This window comes from Pongo abelii, chromosome 21 (genome assembly GCF_028885655.2).
Source record: "Pongo abelii isolate AG06213 chromosome 21, NHGRI_mPonAbe1-v2.0_pri, whole genome shotgun sequence".
In the NCBI taxonomy this organism is placed as follows: Eukaryota; Metazoa; Chordata; class Mammalia; order Primates; family Hominidae; genus Pongo; species Pongo abelii.
Genome location: NC_072006.2, coordinates 60,454,988 through 60,475,595, shown reverse-complemented (window position 1 = coordinate 60,475,595; position 20,608 = coordinate 60,454,988). Strand labels below are relative to the sequence as shown.

General features: G+C 39.4%; 1 long non-coding RNA gene across 1 annotated transcript in view; it reads left to right on the top strand.

The window, feature by feature from the left end:
• LOC134760789 (uncharacterized) overlaps nucleotides 1–17,189 on the top strand; it is a 33,705-nt gene extending 16,516 nt beyond the window's left edge. The window contains exon 3 of the long non-coding RNA XR_010138766.1: nucleotides 17,118–17,189. This is a non-coding gene — a long non-coding RNA (uncharacterized LOC134760789). The remainder of the gene's footprint in view (nucleotides 1–17,117) is intronic.
• Nucleotides 17,190–20,608: the final 3,419 nt, after the last annotated feature.

The following is a 20,608-nucleotide window of genomic DNA, read 5'->3' as shown; positions in this document are numbered from 1 at the left end:
AACCTGAGAGAGTTTCCAGATTGTGGCACAAAAAAGGAACCCGGGGTAGAGCCCAGCGAACTCCTTGAATTGAGGAGATGGAAATGAAAGTTTAGAGAAATCAGAGTGGGAGAATTTGTAAGAAGTGGGAGAGCACTGCTTAGAGAAGAACTGCAGAGATCTGCAGAGGGTTGCTTTTGAGTATTCAGCTGAATACTGATCAGCACATGCATATGACTAAACTACCCAAGGTCATGGAAAAGACCACAAAAAAAAAAAAAAGGTGAGAGATAACATGACCTGACATTTATATAGGGCCAGAGATGGTGCTTGCTCCCACCAGTGAGATGGGAAAATCTCATGATTTAATGAACGTGGGTAGAGTACACAGAAGGGTCTTGCTTCAATAGTGGGGAGTAATCATCTCAAGACTGAGCATTGCTTACATCTCATTTAACAAATCTTAAAATCCAGACATGAAAAGATCAAACTGTTTCCAAGTAACTAACTGCATCTCAGGACAAAGCTTGAGAATATTGGAAAGAATACAAGAATAGCCAGCATTCCACAATAGAAAATTCATAATATTTGCATCTAATAAAAATTGCCAAGCATGCAAAGAAGCAAAAAACCCATATAACCCAGAATAAAATTTAATCAATCAAAATGGATCCAGAACTGACATAGAATTATCAGTGAAAGGTATATTGAAATAGTTATTATAACTGTAATGTATATATTCAAAAAGTCAAGTAGAGGCATGGAAGATATTTTTTAAAACATCAAAAATATATTTTTTTAGCTGTGTAATTATACTGTGTAAGTTGAAATTAGTAACCTGGAAGACATAAAAGTAGAAATTATACAAAATGAAATACAAGGAGAAAAGAGAATTTAAAAAATAAAGCATAAATGAACCATGGAACAACTTCACATGGCCTCATATATATGCAACTGGAGTACTAGAAGAAGGCAGAAATGGACAGAAAAGGTATTGGAAGTAATGATGGATGAAAATGGCTAAAAACTATAAATTCACAAATCTAATCAAGAAACTCCAAACACAAGAAACTTAAAGAAAACTACACCAAGTTATATCATCATCAAATTGCTGAAAACTATTGTTAAAGAAACCTTAAAAACAGCAGAGAAAAAGAACATAATGCAGAGAGGAACAAGTATAGGGATGACAGCAGATTTCCTGCTGAACGATACAAGTGACAAGGCAAGTGCAGAAACATTATTAAAGTCCTGAAGAGGGAAACTGTCAATCCAGAATACTATACCTAGAGGAAATATATTTCAAAAAAAGGGCAAAATAAAGATGTTTTTAGACATGGAAAAGCTGAGAGAATTTGTTACCAGCAGACTACTAAAAATGTAAAAGGAAATTCTTTAGGCAAGAGGCATATAATAGCAGTTGAAAATAGGAATGCACACAGAAGAATGAAGAGCACCAGAAATGGTAACCATATGAGCAAATACCTAGAGTTTTAAAAAATTATTTAAATGTCTTAAAAGACAATTGACTCTTTATACAAAAATAGTAACAATGCAGTGTGGGTTTTATATCATATGCATGATTAAATGTGTAATGATAATGCAAAGGTTGAGAGGGGAGGAATAGAATTATACTATTGTAAAGTTTTTATACTGTATGTAACATGCTATAATATCATTTGAAGGCAGACTGTGAGAAGATGTATACTATAAACCCTACAATAACCACTAAAATAACAAAACAAAGAATTATAGCTAATAAAACAATAAAAGATAAATGATATAAAAGATTCGATTAACCTAAAAAGGCATAAAAAGAGAAAAAAAACCCAAGTAATATGTGGGACGACTAGAAAGCACATAGAAAGATAGATTTAAATTTAGCAATATAAATTATCACATTAAATACAAATGGTCTAAATATCCCAATTAAAAGACAGAGGTTATCAGATTGGATAAAAAAGCAACACCCAATTATATTCTGCCTACAGAATTGCACTTTTAATATAAAGATACAAACAGGTTAAGTGTAAAGGGATGGAAAAAGATACACAATTCTCATGATTTGAGGATTCCATATTTATGAATTAGCTTACTCGGTAAGTTTTGCTTGTAACTTCAAAATCAATACTCTTGGTGCTTTTGTGGCCATTTGTGGAGATGCACAGAATAGCAAAAAATTTGAGTCACCTAATGAACGCCCCATTACTGGCTGAGAACAAAACAAATAAGGCAAAACTTTGTGTTCTTGTTTTAGCTTTTAAAAAGAGATAACCAGAGGATAAAGAAAGTAGGGGATAGCACAGTGTAGTGCAAGAACACTCTTGGGTCGGTTGAATGAAATTTGAATCCTAACTCTGTCACTGTTAGTGAGACAACCTCAGTTAAGTTACTTAACACTTTTGAACCTTATTTTCTCTTTGTAAATATCAAGCAAATAGAATACATCATGATGAACTGCTTTTAGGATTTAAGATTATAATTTATGTGAGATATGTATATACATATTTATTTTAGGTGCAATGGTTCAATATTTGCTACTTCAGTGTTCACAGTGACTTTATAATACACAGCTACTACACATGATAAGAATAGACTGTACTATACTAACACCAGTCAAAAGAAAGCTGGAAGAGTTATATTAATGCCAGAAAGGTAAATCTCAGTTCAAAGAATATTACTAGAAAGAAAGGTTGTAATTTCATTGTCATAATGGAGTCAATTCTTTAAGAGAATATAACAGTCCTGAGGGTTTATGCCCTTAATAACAGAACTTCAAAATACCTGGGCAATAACTGATAACATTATTAAAAATGTACACATCTGCAACTATAGTCAAATATATTAAATAACTATTTCTCAGTAATTTCTAGAATAAGTAGACAGAAAATCAATAAGAATATAAATATCTGAACAACACTATCAACCCACTTGACCTAATTAAGTTTTATAAAATGCTCCACCAAGTGAAGGTAGAATATACATTGAACATTTATCAAGATAGACTGTATTCTGGACTGCAAAGCAAGATTTAATAAATTTACAAAAGATTTAAATCATGCAAAAATATGAAAGTAACTTATAAATCAATAACAGATTTCTGGAAAATCTCCAAACAAGGTAACACACTTTTAGACAACCCATGGGTCAAACAAGAAAATAAATGAAAACTAGAAAGCATTTTGAACTAAATAAAATAAAATGCAACACATTGAATTTACAACGTACTGCTAAATAATACTTACGGTGAATTTTATAATACTAAATGCTGATATTAGAAGAGAAGGAAGGTCTTGAATCAATGATCACAGCTTCCAGGTTAAGAAACTAGGGAAAAAACCCAAATTAAACTCAAGATAAGTAGAAAAACATTAGAACAGAAATCAATAAAATAGAAAGCAGAAAATAAATAGAAAAAATAAAACTAAAAGGTGTTTTTTTGAGAAGATTAAAAAATTGATATGTGTCCAGTGAGGCTGACTAGAAAATAAAGATAGAAGACACAAATTACCAATATCAGATGTGAGAGGTGACATTAATGTAGATAATACAATTTTAAAAGGTTAATAGGGGAATATTATAAACAACTTTCTGTAAATAAGCTCAACAACTTAGATAAAATGGTCAATGTTCCATGAAAGATATGAACTACCAAAGATTACTCATGAAGAAATAGATAACCTGAGCCTGAGTATCCCTATATCTGTTTAAGGAATTTAATTTGTTGTTTAAAAACCTTCCATCGAAGAAAACTTTTGGTCCAGATGGTTTTATTGAAGAGTTCTACCAAACACTTAAGGGGGTAATGATAACAATTTTATACAAACTCTTATAGAAAATTGAAAAGGGAGAACTGTGTCCCAACTCGTTAGATGAGGTCAACATTAGCCTATATCAAAACCTAACTAAAATATTATAAGAATATAAAATTATAGATAAAAATATTTCATAAGCATGAATAAAAATTATAAACAAGATTTTGACAAGTGAAATTTAACTAATATACACATATATACACATGTATGTGCATGCACACATATACACACACACATCATGATTAATTGGGATTTTTCCCAGAAATGCAACATTGTTTCAATACTCAAACTTAATCGATGTAATTCACCATATTATAAAATAAAAAATAAAATGTGAGGATCTCAATAGATGCAGCAAAAAGCATTAAAAATATTCAACATTCATTCTTGATTTAAGCTCTCAGCAAACTCATAGTATTAATGGAAGGAAACTTCCTCAGCCTAATAAAGGACAGTACAAAAAACCTACAGCTAACATCATACTTAAAGTTGAAAGATTAAATGCTTTTCTCTAAGATCAGAAACAAAGCAAAGATGCGTACTCCCACCACTTTTATTCTACATTGTACTAGAGCTTCTAGCCAATAGAATAAGGCAAGAAAAAGAAAGAAAAAACATTCAGATTGGAAATGAAGAAGCAAAATTGTCTTTGTTTGCAGAAGACATGATTATTTATGTAGAATCCAGAAAAAAGCATCTTGAACTTGTAAATAAATTTAGTGTACTTCAGATTTGAGATTAATATAAAAAGTCAATTTGCCACAGACAATTGGAAATCTCAATTAAAAAAATACAATTTACAACAGTATCACAGACATGAAGTACTTGGGAATAAATCTGAAAAAAATGTAAAGGACCTGTGAATTGAAACTACAAAAATAAAGGACTATGTATGAAAACTATAACACATTTCTGAGAGAAACTAAATAAGTTCTAAATAAATGGAGAGAGATGTTCATGGGTTGAAAGATTCACTTTTGTATAAGATGTGAATTCTCCACAGGTTGATCTATATATCCAATCTGATCTCAATTAAAATCCCAGTGAGAATTTTTTCAACTTTTATTTTAGATTCTGGGGCTACCTGTGCAGGTTTATTACCTGTGTATATTGTGTGATGCTGAGGTTGGGGTATGAATGATCTTGTCAACCAGTTACTGAGCATAGTATGCAACAGTAAGTTTTTCAACCCCTGCACCTTCCTTCTCCCCACTGCCCCACCAGTAGTCCCCAGTGTCTACTGTTGCCATCTTTATGTCCATGAGTATCCAATGTCTAGCTCTCCCCTGTAAGTGAGAACATGTACTATTTGGTTTTCTGTTCCTACATTAATTTGCTTAGGATAATGGCCTCCAACTGCATTCATGTTGCTACAAAGGATGTGATTTCTTTTTTTTTAATGGTTGCTAGTATCCCCTGGTGTTTACGTACCGCATTTTATTTTTCCAGTCCTCCATTGATGGACACTTAGATTGATTCCATGACTTTGCTATTGTGAATAGTGCTGCAATGAACATGCAAGGGCATGCTTCTTTTTGGTAGAAGGATTTGTTTTCTGTTGGATATATACCCAGTGATGGGATTGCTGGGTTTTGAATGGTAGTTCTGTTTTCAGTTTTTTGAGAAATCTCCAAACTGCTTTCCACAGTGGCTGAAAAAATTTACATTCCCACCAATAGTGTATAAGCATTTCCTTTTCTCCGCATCTGTTGTTTTTTTTGACTTTTTAATATAACCATGCTGATGGGCATGAGATGGTATCTCATTGTGGTTCTGATTTGCATTTCTATGATGATTAGTGATGATAAAAATTTCTTCATATGTTTGTTGGCTGTTTGTATGTCTTCTTTTGAGAAGTCTCTGTTCATGACTTTTGCCCATTTTTTAAACATGGGGTTGTTTTCTTCTTGTTCTGTTGTTTAAGTTTCTTATAGATTCTGGATATTAGGCTTTTTTTTGTGTGGTATAATTCGATTTTTATAAATTAAAATATGATGTTTTTTATTTCCTTCTACATTGCTGATGGGAGAGTAAAAAGTTCATTTGCTGTGGGAAACAGTCTGGCAGTTCCTCAAAAAGTTCAACATAGAATTGCCACACGACTCAGCAATTCCACTCCTAGGTATACACCCAAGAGAACTGAAAAGAGAGACTCAAATACTCATACATGGATATTCATAACAGCACTCTTCCTATAGCCAAAAGGTGATGTGTTGGTTTCTTTTTTTTTTTTTTTGTATTATTTTATTTTATTATTTTTTTTTTTTATTAAGCACTTATTGATCATTCTTGGGTGTTTCTCCTAGAGGGGGATATGGCACGGTCATAGGATAATAGTGGAGAGAAGGTCAGGAGATAAACACATGAACAAAGGTCTCTGGTTTTCCTAGGCAGAGGTCCCTGTGGCCTTCTGTAGTGTTTGTGTCCCTGGGTACTTGAGATTAGGGAGTGGTGATGACTCTTAAAGAGCATGCTGCCTTCAAGCATCTGTTTAACAAAGCACATCTTGCACCACCCTTAATCCATTTAACCCTGAGTTGACACAGCACATGTTTCAGAGAGCACGGGGCTGGGGGAAAGGCCATAGATCAACAGCATCCCAAGGCAGAAGAATTTCTCCTAGTCAGAACAAAATGGAGTCTCCTATGCCCACCTCTTTCTACACAGACACAGCAACAATCTGATCTCTCCTTCCTTTCCCCACACTTCCCCGTCTTCTTTTTAACAAAACTGCCATCGTCCTCATGGCCCGCTCCGACGGCCGCTGTCTCTTCGGAGCTGTTGGGTACACCTCCCAGACAGGGCGGCGGGGCAGAGGCGCTCCTCACCTCCCAGACAGGGCGGCCGGGCAGAGGCACTCCTCACTTCCGAGACGGGGCGGCCGGGCAGAGGTGCTCCTCACTTCCCAGTCGGGGCGGCCGGGCAGAGGTGCTCCTCACTTCCTCTCAGACGGGGTGGCAGCTGGGCAGAGGCGCTCCTTACCTCCCAGGCAGGGCAGCCGGGCAGGCGCTCTTCACCTCCCAGTCGGGGCGGCCAGGCAGAGGCGCTCCTCACCTCCCAGACGGGGCGGCCGGGCAGAGGCGCTCCTCACTTTCCAGACGGGGCAGCCAGGTAGAGGCGCTCCTCGCTTCCTCCCAGACGGGGCAGCCGGGCAGAGGCGCTCCTCACCTCCTCCCAGACGGGGCGGCCAGGCAGAGGCGCTCCTCACCTCCCAGACGGGGCGGCCGGGCAGAGACGCTCCTCACCTCCCAGACGGGGCGGCCGGGCAGAGGTGCTCCTCACCTCCCAGATGGGGCAGCCGGGCAGAGGCGCTTCTCACATCCCAGACAATGGACGGCCGGGCAGAGACGGCTCCTCACTTCCTATATGGGATGGCGGCTGGGCAGAGGCGCTCCTCACTTCCCAGACGGGGCGGCCCAGCAGAGGGGCTCCTCACATCCCAGAGGATGGGCGGCCAGGCAGAGACGCTCCTCACTTCCTAGACGGGGTGGCGGCGGGGCAGAGGCTGTAATCTTAGCACTTTAGGAGGCCAAGGCAGGCGGCTGGGAGGTGGAGGTTGTAGCGAGCGGAGATCACTGCCGCTGCACTCCAGCCTGAGCAACATTGAGCATTGAGTGAGTGAGACTCCATCTGCAATCCCAGCACCTCGGGAGGCCGAGGCGGGCAGATCACTGGAGGCCAGGAGCTGGAGACCAGCCCAGTCAACAGAGCGAAACCCCGTCTCCACCAAAAATACAAAAACCAGTCAGGCATGGCAGCGCGCGCCTGCAATCCCAGGCACTCGGCAGGCCGAGGCAGGAGAATCATAGGAGCCGGAGGCAGGGAGGTTGCAGCGAGCTGAGATCATGGCAGTACAGTCCAGCTTTGGCAAAAGAGAGAGACCAAAAAAAGAAGGAGAGAGAGACCGAAGAAAGGGGAGAGGGAGACGGAGAGGGGGAGGGGGAGGGGGAGGGAGAGGGAGAAGGAGAGGGAGACCGAAGAAAGGGGAGAGGGAGAGGGAGAGGCTGGATATTAGACTTTTGTCAGATACACAGTTTGTGAATTTTTTCTCCTATTCTGTAGGTTGTCTGTTTACTCTGTTGACAGCTTTTTTTTTTTTAATTTCTTTTTTTTAATTATTATTATTATAGTTTAGGTTTTATGGTACATGTGCGCAATGTGCAGGTTAGTTACATATGTATACATCTGCCATACTGGTTCGCTGCACCCACCAACTCGTCATCTAGCATTAGGTATATCTCCCAATGCTATCCCTCCCCCCACCCTGCAACAGTCCCCGAAGTGTGATGTTCCCCTTCCTGTGTCCATGTGTTCTCATTGTTCAATTCCCACCTATGAGTGAGAATATGTGGTGTTTGGTTCTTTGTTCTTGTGATAGTTTACTGAGAATGATGATTTCCAATTTCATCCATGTCCCTACAAAGGACATGAACTCATCATTTTTTATGGCTGCATGGTATTCCATGGTGTATATGTGCCACATTTTCTTAATCCAGTTTATCATTGTTGGACATTTGGGTTGGTTCCAAGTCTTTGCTATTGTGAATAGTGCCGCAGTAAACATATGTGTGCATGTGTCTTTATAGCAGCATGATTTATAGTCCTTCGGGTATATACCCAGTAATGGGATGGCTGGGTCAAATGGAATTTCTAGTTCTAGATCCCTGAGGAATCGCCACACTGACTTCCACAAGGGTTGAACTAGTTTACAGTCCCACCAACAGTGTAAAAGTGTTCCTATTTCTCCACATCCTCTCCAGCACCTGTTGTTTCCTGACTTTTTAATGATTGCCATTCTAACTGGTGTGAGATGGTATCTCATTGTGGTTTTGATTTGCCTTTCTCTGATGGCCAGTGATGGTGAGCATTTTTTCATGTGGTTTTTGGCTGCATAAATGTCTTCTTTTGAGAAGTGTCTGTTCATGTCCTTCACCCACTTTTTGATGGGGTTGTTTGTTTTTTTCTTGTAAATTTGTTGGAGTTCATTGTAGATTCTGGATATTAGCCCTTTGTCAGATGAGTAGGTTGCGAAAATTTTCTCCCATTTTGTAGGTTGCCTGTTCACTCTGATGGTAGTTTCTTTTGCTGTGCAGAAGCTCTTTAGTTTAATTAGATCCCATTTGTCAATTTTGGCTTTTGTTGCCATTGCTTTTGGTGTTTTAGACATGAAGTCCTTGCCCATGCCTATGTCCTGAATGGTAATGCCTAGGTTTTCTTCTAGGGTTTTTATAGTTTGGGTCTAACGTTTAAGTCTTTAATCCATCTTGAATTGATTTTTGTATAAGGTGTAAGGAAGGGATCCAGTTTCAGCTTTCTCCATATGGCTAGCCAGTTTTCCCAGCACCATTTATTAAATAGGGAATCCTTTCCCCATTTCTTGTTTTTCTCAGGTTTGTCAAAGATCAGATAGTTGTAGATATGTGGCATTATTTCTGAGGGCTCTGTTCTGTTCCATTGATCTATATCTCTGTTTTGGTACCAGTACCATGCTGTTTTGGTTACTGTAGCCTTGTAGTATAGTTTGAAATCAGGTAGTGTGATGCCTCCAGCTTCGTTCTTTTGGCTGAGGATTGACTTGGTGATGCGGGCTCTTTTTTGGTTCCATATGAACTTTGAAGTAGTTTTTTCCAATTCTGTGAAGAAAGTCATTGGTAGCTTGATGGGGATGGCATTGAATCTGTAAATTACCTTGGGCAGTATGGCCATTTTCACGATGTTGATTCTTCCTACCCATGAGCATGGAATGTTCTTCCATTTGTTTGTATCCTCTTTTATTTCCTTGAGCAGTGGTTTGTAGTTCTCCTTGAAGAGGTCCTTCACATCCCTTGTAAGTTGGATTCCTAGGTATTTTATTCTCTTTGAAGCAATTGTGAATGGGAGTTCACTCATGATTTGGCTCTCTGTTTGTCTGTTATTGGTGTATAAGAATGCTTGTGATTTTTGTACATTGATTTTGTATCCTGAGACTTTGCTGAAGTTGCTTATCAGCTTAAGGAGATTTTGGGCTGAGACAATGGGGTTTTCTAGATATACAATCATGTCATCTGCAAAGAGGGACAATTTGACTTCCTCTTTTCCTAATTGAATACCCTTTATTTCCTTCTCCTGCCTAATTGCCCTGGCCTGAACTTCCAACACTATGTTGAATAGCAGTGGTGAGAGAGGGCATCCCTGTCTTGTGCCAGTTTTCAAAGGGAATGCTTCCAGTTTTTGCCCATTCAGGATAATACTGGCTGTGGGTTTGTCATAGATAGCTCTTATTATTTTGAGATACGTCCCATCAATACCTAATTTATTGAGAGTTTTTAGCATGAAGGGTTGTTGAATTTTGTCAAAGGCCTTTTCTGCATCTATTGAGATAATCATGTGGTTTTTGTCTTTGGTTCTGTTTATATGCTGGATTACATTTATTGATTTGCGTACATTGAACCAGCCTTGCATCCCAGGGATGAAGCCCACTTGATCATGGTGGAGGAGCTTTTTGATGTGCTGCTGGAGTTGGTTTGCCAGTATTTTATTGAGGATTTTTGCATCAATGTTCATCAAGGATATTGGTCTAAAATTCTCTTTTTTTGTTGTGTCTCTGCCTGGCTTTGGTATCAGGATGATGCTGGCCTCATAAAATGAGTTAGGGAGGATTCCCTCTTTTTCTATTGATTGGAATAGTTTCAGAAGGAATGGTACCAGTTCCTCCTTGTACCTCTGGTAGAATTCGGCTGTGAACCCATCTGGTCCTGGACTTTTTTGGTTGGTAAGCTATTGATTATTGCCACAATTTCAGCTCCTGTTATTGGTCTATTCAGAGATTTAACTTCTTCCTGGTTTAGTCTTGGGAGGGTGTATGTGTTGAGGAATTTATCCATTTCTTCTAGATTTTCTAGATTATTTGTGTAGAGGTGTTTGTAGTATTCTCTGATGGTAGTTTGTATTTCTGTGGGATCGGTGGTGATATCCCCTTTATCATTTTTATTGCATCTATTTGATTCCTCTCTCTTTTTTTCTTTATTAATCTTGCTAGCAGTCTATCAATTTTGTTGATCCTTTCAAAAAACCAGCTCCTGGATTCATTAATTTTGTGAAGGGTTTTTTGTGTCTCTATTTCCTTCAGTTCTCCTCTGATTTTAGTTATTTCTTGCCTTCTGCTAGCTTTTGAATGTGTTTGCTCTTGCTTTTCTAATTCTTTTAATTGTGATATTAGGGTGTCAATTTTGGATCTTTCCTGCTTTCTCTTGTGGGCATTTAGTGCTATAAATTTCCCTCTACACACTGCTTTGAATGTGTCCCAGAGATTCTGGTATGTTGTGTCTTGGTTCTCGTTGGTTTCAAAGAACATCTTTATTTCTGCCTTCATTTCGTTATGTACCCAGTAGTCATTCAGGAGCAGGTTGTTCAGTTTCCATGTAGTTGAGCGGTTTTGAGTGAGATTCTTAATCCTGAGTTCTAGCTTGATTGCACTGTGATCTGAGAGATAGTTTGTTATAATTTCTGTTCTTTTACATTTATTGAGGAGAGCTTTACTTCCAAGTATGTGGTCAATTTTGGAATAGGTGTGGTGTGGTGCTGAAAAAAATGTATATTCTGTTGATTTGGGGTGGAGAGTTCTGTAGATGTCTATTAGGTCCACTTGGTGCAGAGCTGAGTTCAATTCCTGGGTATCCCTCTTGACTTTCTGTCTCGTTGATCTGTCTAATGTTGACAGTGGGGTGTTAAAGTCTCCCATTATTAATGTGTGGGAGTCTAAGTCTCTTTGTAGGTCACTCAGGACTTGCTTTATGAATCTGTGTGCTCCTGTATTGGGTGCATATATATTTAGGATAGTTAGCTCTTCTTGTTGAATTAATCCCTTTACCATTATGTAATGGCCTTCTTTGTCTCTTTTGATCTTTGTTGGTTTAAAGTCTGTTTTATCAGAGACTAGGATTGCAACCCCTGCCTTTTTTTGTTTTCCATTTGCTTGGTAGATCTTCCTCCATCCTTTTGTTTTGAGCCTATGTGTGTCTCTGCACGTGAGATGGGTTTCCTGAATACAGCACACTGATGGGTCTTGACTCTTTATCCAATTTGCCAGTGTGTGTCTTTTAAGTGGAGCATTTAGTCCATTTACATTTAAAGTTAATATTGTTATGTGTGAATTTGATCCTGTCATTATGATATTAGCTGGTTATTTTGCTCATTTAGTTGATGCAGTCTCTTCCTAGTCTTGATGGTCTTTAAATTTTGGCATGATTTTGCAGTGGCTGGTACCGGTTTTGCCTTTCCATGTTTAGCGCTTCCTTCAGGAGCTCTTTTAGGGCAGGCCTGGTGGTGACAGAATCTCTCAGCATTTGCTTGTCTGTAAAGTATTTTATTTCTCCTTCACTTATGAAGCTTAGTTTGGCAGGATATGAAATTCTGGGCTGAAAATTCTTTCCTTTAAGAATTTTGAATATTGGCCCCCATTCTCTTTTGGCTTGTAGGGTTTCTGCCGAGAGATCCGCTGTTAGTCTGATGGGCTTCCCTTTGATGGTAACCCGACCTTTCTCTCTGGCTGCCCTTAACATTTTTTCCTTCATTTCAACTTTGGTGAATCTGACAATTATGTGTCTTGGAGTTGCTCTTCTCGAGGAGTATCTTTGTGGCGTTCTCTGTATTTCCTGAATCTGAATGTTGGCCTGCCTTGCTAGATTGGGGAAGTTCTCCTGGATAATATCCTGCAGAGTGTTTTCCAACTTGGTTCCATTCTCCCCATCACTTTCAGGTACACCAATCAGACGTAGATTTGGTCTTTTCACATAGTCCCACATTTCTTGGAGGCTTTGCTGATTTCTTTTTATTCTTTTCTCTCTAAACTTCCCTTCTTGCTTCATTTCATTCATTTCATCTTCCAGGGCTGATACCCTTTCTTCCATTTGATCGCATCGGCTCCTGAGGCTTCTGCATTCTTCACGTAGTTCTCGAGCCTTGGTTTTCAGCTCCATCAGCTCCTTTAAGCACTTCTCTGTACTCGTTATTCTAGTTATACATTCTTCTAAATTTTTTTCAAAGTTTTCAACTTCTTTGCCTTTGGTTTGAATATCCTCCCGTAGCTCAGAGTAATTTGATCGTCTGAAGCCTTCTTCTCTCAGCTCATCAAAGTCATTCTCCGTCCAGCTTTGTTCCGTTGCAGGTGAGGAACTGCGTTCCTTTGGAGGAGGAGAGGTACTCTGGTTTTTAGAGTTTCCAGTTTTTCTGCTCTGTTTTTTCCCCATCTTTGTGGTTTTATCTACTTTTGGTCTTTGATGATGGTGATGTACAGATGGGTTTTTGGTGTGGATGTCCTTTCTGTTAGTTTTCCTTCTAACAGACAGGACCCTCAGCTGCAGGTCTGTTGGAGTACCTGGCCGGCCATGTGAGGTATCAGTCTGCCCCTGCTGGGGGGTGCCTCCCAGTTAGGCTGCTCAGGGGTCAGGGGTCAGGGACCCACTTGAGGAGGCAGTCTGCCCATTCTCAGATCTCCAGCTGCGTGCTGGGAGAACCACTGCTCTCCTCAAAGCTGTCAGACAGGGACATTTAAGTCTGCAGAGGTTACTGCTATCTTTTTGTTTGTCTGTGCCCTGCGCCCAGAGGTGGAGCCTACAGAGGCAGGCAGGCCTCCTTGAGCTGTGGTGGGCTCCACCCAGTTCGAGCTTCCCATCTGCTTTGTTTACCTAAGGGAGCCTGGGCAATGGCGGGCGCCCCTCCCCCAGCCTCGCTGCGGACTTGCTGTTTGATCTCAGACTGCTGTGCTAGCAATCAGCGAGACTCCGTGGGCATAGGACCCTCTGAGCCAGGTGCGGGCTATAATCTCCTGGTGCACCGTTTCCTAAGCCCGTTGGAAAAGCACAGTATTCAGGTGGGAGTGGCACAATTTTCCAGGTGCCATCTGTCACCCCTGGAAAGGGAACTCCCTGACCACTTGCACTTCCCGAGTGAGGGAATGCCTTGCCCCTGCTTTGGCTGGCGCATGGTGCACTCACCCACTGACCTGCGCCCACTGTCTGGCACTCCCTTGTGAGATGAACACGGTACCTCAGATGGAAATGCAGAAATCACCCGTCTTCTGCGTCGCTCATGCTGGGAGCTGTAGACCAGAGCTGTTCCTATTCGACCATCTTGGCTCCTCCCCCCTGACAGTTTCTTTTGCTGTGCAGAAGTCCTTTAGTTTGATTAGGTCCCACTTGTGAATTTTTGTTTTTGTTGCAATTGCTTTTGAGGACTTAGTCATAAATTCTTCCCTAAGGGCCATATCCAGAATGGCGTTTCCTAAGTTTTCTTCTAGGATTTTTACAGTTTCCAACAAGAATTTGATAGAAATCAATAAGCTGATTCTAAAATTCATATGGAAGGACAAAGGATCTAGAATAGCCAAAACTACTTTGAAAAAGAAGAAAAAAGTTGGTAGATGAATTTTACTTGATTTTGATGCTCATTACAGACCTATGATAATCAAGACAGTGTGGTACTGGCTTAAAAGATAGATAAACATGTAAATGGAACAGAATAGAGAGTCTAGAAATTGACCCTTACATATATAGACAACTGCTTTTGACAAAGGTGGAAAGACAATTCAGCGTAGAAAGGATAGTCTTTTCAACAAATGGTGCTGAAACCATCGGCTATCCACATGTAAAGAAATGAACTTCGGTTCATATCCATAATCATATAAAAAATTACCTCAATCAGAATCTTAGACCTAAATATAAAGCCTAAAACCATAAAAAGTCTAGGAAAAAAGCCATAGGAGAAATTCTTCGAGACCTGATTTGGGTAAAGATTTCTTAGACACTAAATCAAAAGCATGATCCATAACAAAACAAATTGATAAACTTCATCAAAATTAAAAATATCTCCTTTTTAAAAGACACTGTAGAAGAATAAACAGACAAGAAACACACTCGAAGAAAATATTTGCATATCATATATCTGATAAAGAACTTATATCCAGATTATATCAAAAACCCTCAAAACTCACTATTGAGAAATCAAACAACCCAACTAAAAAATGGGCAAAAGATTTGAAAAGAGGCTTCATCAAAGAAAAAATATATATGACAAATAAGCATCTGAAAAGATGCTCAGCATCATTATTCATTAGGGGAATTAAAATTAAAATTATATTGAGATATCACTGCATACCTAGTAGAATGGGCAAAATCAAAAAGACTGACCAAGCCAAGGATTGGTGAGGATGTGGAGAAACTGGGAAGAAACACACACTATTGAAGGGAGGGTAAAATGGTACAACCATGTGGAAAGCAGTTTGGGAGTTTCTCAAAAGTTAAACCCACAGGAACCATATTTAGCCATGTGCCCAAGATAAATAAGAGCATGTGTTCATACAAAGATGCACATATGAATGTTCATAGCAGCTTATTTTTAATAGCCCCAAACTGAAACAACCCAAAAGCCAGTCATCAGGTGAATGGATAAACAATCTATGTTTTATTCACATAATACTACTCCTCAATGACAAAGGATGAACCACTGATACATGCTACAACATGGATCAATCTCAAAATGGTTACGCTGCATGAAAAAAGCCAGACCAAAAAAGAGTATACACTGGATGGTTCCATTTATATAAAATTCTGTAAAATGCAAACTAGTCTATAATGACAGTGCAGATTAGTGATTGCACAAGGATGAGATAGGGAAGGAGGTGACCGTGGTAGGGATTACAAAGGAAGTTTATCTTAATTGTGGTGATGGTATTTTTTTTTTTTTACAGGTATACACGTTTCAAAAGTTATCGATTTTTTTTTTTTTTTTTTTTTTTTTTTTGAGACGGAGTCTCACTGTGTTTCCCAGGCTGGAGTGCAGTGGCGCGATCTTGGCTCACTGCAAGCTCCGCCTCCCGAGTTCACGCCATTCTCCTGCCCCAGCCTCCTGAGTGGCTGGGAAAAAGTTATCAAATTTTATACACTAAGTGTCTGCTGTGTATTTATTTCAAATATAACTCCTAAAGCTGTTGAAAAAAAAAAAGACTTGAGTTGTTCAACAGGATTTTACAGACCAAGACTGCCACTTCTGATCCTGGGAAAATTGTTATTTTTAAAAAATTAGCAATGATCATCATCTCCATTCATATAGTACTTATAATATGCCAGGCATTGTTCTAAATGCTTCATATGTATTAACTTATTTAATCCTCATAACCACCCAGAGGTAGGCAGTATAATGGTCCCCATTTTACCTATGAGGAAATTGAATCATTGTAAGGTTAAGTAACTTGTCTAAGGTTTCAGATCCAGGAGTGGCAAAACTGGAATTTGACCCCCAGCAATCTTGCATCCATTTCCATGTTCTTAATTACTGGCAGTAGGTGATACCTACCAGAAGGGCAGAGGCCTGCAGAAAGAGACATGATACTCTTGGGTGAAGCTGGAGCAGGAAGAATTTCCTTATATAAATATGATTCTAAGCTTTAGTTTTGGGAAAAGGAATGAGCTGTAGAGAAAAGCCCCCTTCTTAAGGCAGAAGTGGAAATTTGTGCAGCTGGTACAGGCTACTGGTTAGGTTTTTGTTTTCTTTCAAAACATTTTAGTTATGTTTCATCTCTTATTGAAAATCTTTCCTTATTTCAGTCCAACTCCGCTCCTTCCCATTTAGGCCTTCCTGTGTACTCTCAAAGCTCTAGTGCTAATAAATATCACAGCATTTATCCCATAAGTTTGGAATTATTGTTTTCGTTTCTTTTCCTAGTCTGAAGCCTCCTACAAAGTAATAGTAAAGCTAACATGATATGGCACTGCCACTATTCTAAGTATTTTACAAGTATTAACACATAATATTTGTCCAACGCTGTGATGGGTAGTATTGTTATCCACATTTTGCAAATGAGGAAAGTTAAGTGATGTCACAGAGTAGTGAGTGGCCAAATGAGACCTTTGCTGTCTGGCTCCAGGGATGAATTTCTAGTAATAGTTTGGAGTTGTCTCTTCCTGTCTTCATATTTCAGAACCTAGCACACAATAGGCATCAATGTGTACTTAGTGAACTCAACAGAGTAATGGGTCACCATTCATGTGAGGCTACCATTCAGCTGAACAGAACACAGGGTTGTGGGAATGGAAAGATAAGATAAATGAGGAAATTAAATATTGATGAATACTCAGAATAGAAGGGTTGGGGTTTTGAGAGAACATGGGATCTTCAGGCCGCATTTTTTATTCTTCTTTGCTGTGTCTGGCTTTCTCTTTCCTATGAATAAAGTCTCAACATCTGAGAATAATTCATACTTTATTTAAAATCCATTCTGTTTGCACTGGCTGCGGCAGTAATTCTCTCATTACACTCTGGGTTTCTTTTTAATCATCTTCTAGGTAGATGAGTAAAATTCTTCACTGGGGCCAAAAGTTGGATTCCCCCTCTAATGATAAGATTTCCAGGATACATGACTGATCTCCAGCCTGTAAGTAGTGGCCACACTTACTTTTTGTTCCTGTATAATTGAAATCTATCAATTAGATACTATTAAAGAGCCCAATGCCAATTGTAAAAATTTTTTTTTACAGGAAATGAGCCTTTCCCCTGAAATAAAGAGTCTCCTACTTTAATACTGCTGCTTTGTACTGTAATGATCCAGCCTTAGCTGCAAGAAGCCATTTGCTGCGTTACTTAGAGGCAGTTTACAAAAGGGTTTTGATCTCTGCCTTACAGCTTTTAAAGCCGAGGGGAACCTAAGTAGAATGGAACTTAGATAGGGTGGGTTTGAAACACAGTCCCCTCTCCTTTCAGATTCAAAATCTGCCCTAGTGTAGGCTTGTTTATTTTTATCACACAGGACCTCAGTTAGAGTCCTCTGGTTGTGTTGCAGTATCCCCTCATCTTCTATTACCACCAAGCAGAAGCACCCAAATATCTTCAAACTTCCTTGAAACTCCATTACATGCAAATTCATTATAAATGGTCTCAGGAACAAGAAGGAGGCAGAAACCCAACAGACAGAGCAACCAATCAACCAAAAGCCAAACAAATAAAATCAACAGAAAGATTTGAGGGGCTGGATCTGACCTGAAAAGGCTTTACTATTTACTTCCCACAGTGCAGTTTGATCGCCTCAGACATCATGATTTTAGACTGCAGTAGCGGTGAAATGATCAATTATGCAGGTGTTCTAATGCAATTAAGCCTCATTTACTTTGTACTTTACATTCATTCACTGGAGCTGAGGCTCTCTAAGCTCTCTAAGATACAGGATTATTTTAGATATTTATAATTTCTCTACATGTCTCCTTTGAGAATATTGTGAAACCCTAGATATATAGAATTGTTTAAAACCTGCTTGTTTATTTCAACTGGGGAATTTTCTTCATGATTAAATGATTCATTTTATTCAAGGCTTATGACCGAACTTAACTAAGATTTCTATGTTGCAGTTATTAAAGCAGAAAATTCAAGCATGAAAACAGCTAAAACCCAGCCAGGCATTTGCAGTGGTATTAGAATATCTTGTAGCCATCAGTAACTACTTAAATGAAAAGCTGGGAAAGAGAAAGCCAAAGGACTCCGATTATCTTTTCCTTGCAGATTGAGGTAAAATTTCCTGCCTCTGTACCAGGAAGTTGTACCGGTTTCCCAGAATGCATCACTTAGTCAGAGACACTATCTTTGTTTCCATTTCTGACATAACAGCTATTAGAGGGAAAGGGCTGTTTTTGGGAGCCAGAAAAGGATAACCCATTACAATAGAAGAGGATACAGACCTTGAGACCCTCTCTGAGACCCTTGCAGCTCAGCAGCAGCAATTAGTGATGCTTCTTATTATGGTGGCTGCCTTTTTTCTTCTTTCTTTCATCCTTTTCTCTCTTTTTTTTCACTCCCTTCTTCCCCTCTCTTCCCCATCTCCTTCATTCCCTTTCCTTCCTTCTCCTCCTCTTCTCTGATTTCCATTCATTGCACACATAATTATTAAGCTCCTACCACATCCCAAGAACTCTTTAAATGCTGGGATATAGTTAGTGAATGAAACAAAGTCCCTGCCCTGGTGGAGCTGACAGTCTTGTTAGGGAGACAGATAATAAGCAAACAAACAAATCAATACATAATAGAATGGCAGGTACTATGAAGAGTTGAATTAAAAAAAAGTATGATAAAGTGGGAGAGGGACGAGGTGCTCTTTTAGATTAGTGTTTGCAGAAAGTATCTCTGATGAGGTGAAATTTGGATAGAATGATGTATTAGTCCATTCTTGGATTGCTAAAAAGAAATACCTGAGACTGGGTAATTTATAAAGAAAAGGTTTAATTGATTCACAGTTTCCCAGGTGGTACAGGAAGTATGGTGACTTCTGCTTCTGAGGAGGCCTCAGGAAACTTACAATCATGGTGGAAGATGAAGGGGAAGCAGCACGTCTTACATGGCAGGAGCAGGAAGAAGAGAGATGGGGGAGAGGTGACACACACTTTTTAACAACCAGATTTCATGAGAATTCACTCACTATCATGAGAACAACACCAAAGGGTTGGTGCTAAGCCATCCAAGAGAAACCTGTCTCCATGATCCAGTCATCTCCCACCAGGTCCCATCTCCAACACTGGGGATTAAAATTTGACATGAGTTTTGGGTGGGGATACAGATCCAAACCATGTCAAATGGAGTGAGACATTTGAATGTCTAAGGGAAGAACATGGGAAGCAGGGAGCAAGGACATAAGTGGGAGGAGAATAGAGTCAAGGCTCAGATTATATGGGTCCTTGGAGGCCTTAAGAAGAGCTTTGGCTTGTATCCTAAGCATGATAGAAAGTCATCTAAGAGTTCAGGGAAGAGAAGTGAAATGACCAGATTCATATTTTAAAAGGAACAGTTTGGGTGTTGACTATCAAGGGTGCATTATAAGCATGGTGCTCCATGCCATTCAGTCATGGAATCATCCAGCCTTTACTGGGTGTGATGCTACTTCAAGTTAGGCACTTGGCTAACACAGGGGCTGTAAAGTAGACAGAACATGATCTCTTCCTTCACGAAGCTCAGAATAGGAAAGATCTCTCAACTATTTAAGTGTATCCTCAAGGTCTACTGTCCACTGTCCACATGGTGATTTCTCTGATTTTTTAATGTATCAATCTAGACACTGACTCTAGAAACTCTTTGCATTCTCCCAAAACAAGCCATCTACAACAGAAACATTGGTAAACAATGCAAAACTTACTTAAGATTTCATAGGCTAGATTTAAGAAAGTGTTTATGTCACACACTTTCAAGATCTTTGGATCTCATTATACTTTTGTGTGGCCGGCCACAGTTTCGTGGATGCTAGCAGAAGACATGAAACTCCTGGGTCAGAGACAAAGGGCATTTTGTTATTCATAGCAATAATAATTGTCAGAGTATCAGCATCTGTTTTGGTTCCCTGAGTCAAATCCCACAGGGTGACACAAAGAGAACCAGATAACATCTGCACATGCAGCACATTGGTTACAAGAGAAGAACACCAAATTTAGGAAACTTGAATTTTTTAGAATTTAATTTTTTAATTTTTTTAGAGATGAAGTCTCGCTCTGTCACCTAGGCAGGAGGCAGTGGTGTGATCATAGTTCACTATAGCCTTGAAGTAATCCTTCCACATCAGCCTGCCTAGTATCTGGGACTACAGGCTTCACCATGCCACCATGCCTGGCTTTTTTTTTTTTTTTTTTTTTTTTTAGTTTTTAAGAGAGAGGTTTCCCTGTGTTGCCCAGGCTAATTTTGAAGTCCTAGTCTCAAGTGATCCTCTTGCTTCAACCTCCTGAGTAGCTGGGATTATAGGCCCAAAACACCATGCTCAGCTGAAACTTGAATATTTTCTAATGGGCAATAAGCCTGCCAGATATTTTCTC